Below are 5,613 nucleotides of genomic sequence, written 5' to 3' on the forward strand. Positions count from 1 at the left end.
TTCAGTAGACTTGATTGGACAAACTTGGGCTAAACAGGACTGATGGCAATGTGAACCCCATGAAGTAAGTTGTAACGTTGACCAGTCAAACTGTGGATTGTGTAGCTGGAGCCAGGGCATGCCCAAAACGATCTCCTGGGTGGCTTGAGGAATGACTAAGAACTTTATTAATTCTGAGTGTAGGAACCCAACTCCCAAAACCACTGGTGCAGTTTGGTGAGAAATATTCCCCTTGGAGATTCGGCTACCATCCACGGCGGTAATGTAGACTGGGTAAGAAAGTTCACATACAGGCAAGCAAAATTTATTTACCGCAGCTTGGGTGATGAAATTTCCTGCGGCTCCACAGTCTACTAATGCTGATGCAGACTGAAGCCCAACTGAAGTCTCTAAAGTCACAGGAAGGATAAGGTCTTGATTAGAAGGAGCTTGTCTAGAAGATCCCAACTTGACTCCTCCTTTACAAGTCAGGATCTGGCGTTTCCCGAACGCACTGTGCAGGAATTAATCTGGTGACCTGCAGCCGCACAATAAAGACATAGTCTCTCACGAAGTCTTCTTGACCGCTCCTCAGGAGTTAGGCGGGACCTATTTATTTGCATAGGCTCATCAGAAGGTGGAGACTGGAACTGTACGGAAGGTATCATCCTTGATCTGCGTGGCTCACTCCGAGCACGTTCATTGTTGCGTTCGCGGATGCGAGAGTCCAACTTGATGCACAAGGAAATTAAATCGGACAATTGTACAGGAAGATCGCGGGTTGCCAGTTCGTCCTTGATCCGATCAGAGAGTCCATGCCAGAAAGCTGCTACCAGGGCTTGATTGTTCCACTGAATCTCTGCGGCCAACGTCTGGAACTGGATGACATATTGTCCCATACTACGGGTACCTTGACGAAGTTGGATTAGGTCGGCAGAAGCTGATGTTGCACGACCAGGCTCGTCAAAGATCCGTCTGAAGGTTGACACGAATTCTGCATAGTTGTTAATCAGAGGGTCGGCACGTTCCCACAGAGGAGACACCCAACTCAAAGCAGATCCAGAAAGTAGAGAGATGATGTAGGCAACCTTGGATCTTGACGTGGGGAAATTATGTGACAACAATTCAAACTGGATTTCACATTGGTTGAGAAACCCGCGACATAACTTTGGGCTGCCATCATACTTGCTTGGCACGGGCAGGTGCAGACGTGACACTGGAGCTGATGCAGCCGGCATAGAAGGACTCACAGTACTGGCAGGTGCTGGAGTAACAGGAACTGTAGGAGTGTGTACACTAGGCAGGGATTGCTGTAGTGTATCTATCCGGGAGGACATCCCTTGCAGGAACTGGAACATCTGCTGCTGCGCAGCCTCTTGACCATCCAAACGGGAGACCAGATTTTGCAAGGCCTCTGACCCCACACTCCGTCCACCGTCCGAGTCCATCGATCCTGAACTTACTGTCAGACTTGGTTTTGTCTGTGTCCCCGGAGGGGGCGCTAGTGGGTCAGTGGAGGTGGATGGGAGAAAACGAGGAGACTGGATTATGTTTCTGCGCATGAGCGCAATGATATTTATTAGACAGATGGTTCACAAAACGGCAGCAGAAAATAACAGTAGGAAATGCAAATGTCAATTGTACAGCGTGGCAGCTGAAAGTCTATGGTAACAGAATGAATGGTGACTGATGAAATGATAACCGGTAGTGATGATAACAGATGAGTGATAACTTGGCAGAGAATATTCTGGTATGGGAACCAGAGCAGATTAAAACATGGAACCAGCAGAGATGGTGTTGTATGGCAAACCTGGTAGCAGAGGCAGGAGTCTGACTATGTCCACAGTGCAGGTGATGAGGCACTGGCAGCATGCAAGCTGCATCACAGGTGGAGAGATGGAACACACCTGGAGTCAGTCTCTACTGCTAGGCTGAAGCACACAGAGATGGTGGTGAGTGTGAAGCCTGTAGATGGAAGCAGGTATTGCTGGTGCTTGTAGTTCCACGGAGCTGTGAGAAGTAACCAGGAGTACAGAGTCTTAAGTAGATAGCCAGGAACACGGAACAGCAGGTAGGTATCCAGGTACACGGAGGAAACAGGAACCAGATCCTTACACATGAGTCGCAGGAGTGACACAAAGTTCAGGAAGCCTGCAGACTGATCCTGCAGCTTCATATATACCCCTTGTTACACAGTCATTGGTGGAGTGAGGAAAAGTGGGTGCGGCCAAGCACCGGATTGGCCGCCGTATGCTGACTGCTGGAGGCTGTCATGGCGGCGTCCATGCCGCGGCCTAGCGGGAACGCGGCGTGCTACACGCCCGCTATCACAGGAGCGCTCCCAGGCCCAGGATGGCGTCCGATGGCAGAGACGCGGACGACAGATGAACGCAGGGACCCAGGACGGAGTCCGCAGCGGCGGACAGATGTCACCGTGGTGAGTCGATTCCTGACACCAAAGTTATATCGGTTAGTACTTTCTACATGTATCATATTGTTTCGCTATGCTTGTTGTGACTCCACGTGACTTCCTGACGTGCTCTTTTAGCCCTTCCCCTGCTCGCTGGGACGGGGGATTGGGCTTTCGATTGTGGCTTCTCCTTCTGCGTTCCATCGGACTGGGCATTGGATAATGCCGGACCCTAAAGATGTAGAGCCCCCCCTTGATAGCTCAAGGAGGTCTCTCAAGTTTGTCTCTTGGAACGTAGAGGGTTTGAACACACCAATCAAGAGGAAAAAAGTACTGAACCACCTTAAAAAATTCCATCCCGATGTGGTGTTTCTACAAGAGACACACTGGCGAATTACTGATCCTAACATACTTAGGGACACCTGGGTTGGAGACTTTAGAAGTGCCTCATATACTACCAAAACAAGGGGAGTATTGCTCCTTTTTCGTAAATCATTGCACTACGAGATTAGGGAGGAGTGGATAGACCCAGAGGGCCGATTTTTGTTTCTAAAGGTTGATATTGAGGGGGAACGGTTTACTCTGGCGTGTATCTATGCCCCCACAGGGCCAAACGCTTCCTTTTTTTCAGACATCTTTGTTAATTTGCAGGACTGGGTAGAAGGTTCTTTGATTTTAGGGGGAGATCTTAATGTTGTTTTAGACCCGCTGCTAGACGTGTCAGGTGGTCCCAGACAATCGAGTTTGAACAGATCCACTCCCCCACCATTGTCCCTAATGCTGGACTCCTTACAGCTCCTGGACCCCTGGCAATTTCTTTATCCTGACTCTAGGGAATACTCCTTTTTTTCACACCCACACAAAATATTTTCTAGATTAGATTACTGGCTAGTATCCGCCTCTTTGATCCATAGAGTAGAAGACACCACCATAGCTAATATTCTTCTATCAGACCACGCCCCAAGCACTCTATTAATTGCTTTGACCACACCCCGCGCATATTCTCATATCTGGAGGTTCCCAGAACATTTAGCCCACTCAGAAGACTTCAAACTCTATTTGACCCAGTCATATCTCAATTACACAAGTGACAATGCAACACATATTGATGATATGAACCTTTTCTGGCAGGCTTCTAAGCCTGTTATTAGAGGTCAAATAATCTCATATGTTGCCACCAGGAAGAAACAATTTCGGGAGAGGATGGCTAAGGCCTCCCTCCAGGTTGCCTCAGTTTATTCCCAACTACTGGCTGACCCATCTGAATCCAATAGAATACGATATAAAGATGCCAAATTAGTTCATGATACCCTCTGTACTGAACAAGCCAAACTGTTTCTTTCCTTCCAGTCCAACAAATATTTTCGTTGGGGTAACCGCCCCGGGAAGTTATTGGCAAATATGGTGAAGGCTCATACGACCCCTAGGCATATCTCCTCAATTCGAGACACTCACACGTCACCTACACTGACACAGGAAAAAATCAGTGACACCTTTCTGACTTTCTTTGAGACTTTATATACCGCCCCTCCCGACAAACCAGAAATTGGCTCAGACTTTTTAACACAAGCTGGCCTTCCCGCATTATCGGAAGAGGACAAAGAGTTCCTCACTACTCCCATCACCACAGCGGAATTGGAAGAGGCCATTAAATCCTTAACCAATGGGAAGTCCCCGGGTCCTGACGGATTATCGGCAGCCTATTACAAACTACTCCTCCCACATATAAGCGACCACCTTTTAACATTGTATAATTCAATTCTGGCAGGCCATCCAGCCTCTCCTGACTTTAACACGGCACGGGTTATAGTCCTCCCTAAACCCAATAAAGATCACACTTTGGTCTCGTCTTACCGGCCAATTTCATTATTAAATCAAGACTTTAAATTATTCACGAAGATGCTTGCTTCCCGCCTCCAGTTGGTTCTGCCTAAACTGCTCCATCCTGCTCAGACAGGATTTCTATGCAATAGGCACTCCGTACATAATATTCGCTCTTTACTAGCGGCCATGATTAAAACTCATAGCTCACTAAAGATGGGAAACATAGTTCTAAGTTGCGATGCAGATAAGGCCTTTGACCGAGTCTCTTGGGCCCATATTGATAGAATACTTAGATTTCAGAATTTTGGCCTTGATTTTCTCCAGGTGTTTCGCACCCTCTACCAAACTCCACAAGCCTTCTTAACGATTAATGGTCACAACTCCAGACTCTTTTCCCTACGCCGTGGCACCAGACAGGGCTGCCCCCTATCTCCCCTACTTTTTAACTTAGCTTTAGATCCTCTTCTCCGCCACTTTGTAAAGGAAACCAGATGGCAGGGTATAAAACTAGCGGATCGAGAACTTAAATTCTCGGCATTCGCGGATGATATTTTACTTTACTTTGGCAACCCCAGGTGGCCATACCACATCTACTCAACATTTTAGATTCCTTTGAACAAGTTTCTGGGTTCAAAATCAATTATTCTAAAACGGAGGCTTTGGCCTTCTTTCCCTCGGCCAAAATGGGTTGGGGCGATACCTTCCCATTTCACTGGGCCCCAAATAACTGTATTACCTATTTAGGTATTGTGTTCCCTAATCATCCTTCCGAACTGTACTCCCTTAACTTTCCCCCATTGTTCACCTGGACATATGCTGACTTCGCTAGGTGGGCCCACCTCCCCCTTACATACACGGGCAGGAGTCATTTGTACAAAATGATCAGTTTCCCGCGTTTCTTATATGTGCTTCAGATGCTTCCGATGATTCCGCCCAGGGACATATTCGCTCAATTGGACAAGGCACTATCCAAATTTATTTGGGCGGGTAAACGCCCTAGATTCTCATTGTTTAAACAACGTCAACCTCAGTCCCTTGGGGGCTTGAATTTGCCGTGCCTGTACACTTACGCTTTAGCAGCCAATTACAGGATTGCTTTGGACTGGATCGGCGGACAGAGCATATATGCTAACACATATTTAGAACAATCCTTTACACCTTCCTGGAATCTGGTAGCCCTATTACACGCAACTCCCAATTCCATGCCAAATAGTGTAAAGGACAATTTACTTATATCCTCTACCTGTGCAGCATGGCGGTTGGTCCGCTCACAGCTTAAACTATCGCGTTACACGTCACTGTTCTTACCCCTCTGGGGTAACCCAGACTTTCAACCCCACACAACCTCTCACATATTTCAGACTTGGTACGACGGAGGCCTGAAATACATTCATCATTTT

Source organism: Pseudophryne corroboree, chromosome 10 (genome assembly GCF_028390025.1).
Source record: "Pseudophryne corroboree isolate aPseCor3 chromosome 10, aPseCor3.hap2, whole genome shotgun sequence".
Taxonomy (NCBI): Eukaryota; Metazoa; Chordata; class Amphibia; order Anura; family Myobatrachidae; genus Pseudophryne; species Pseudophryne corroboree.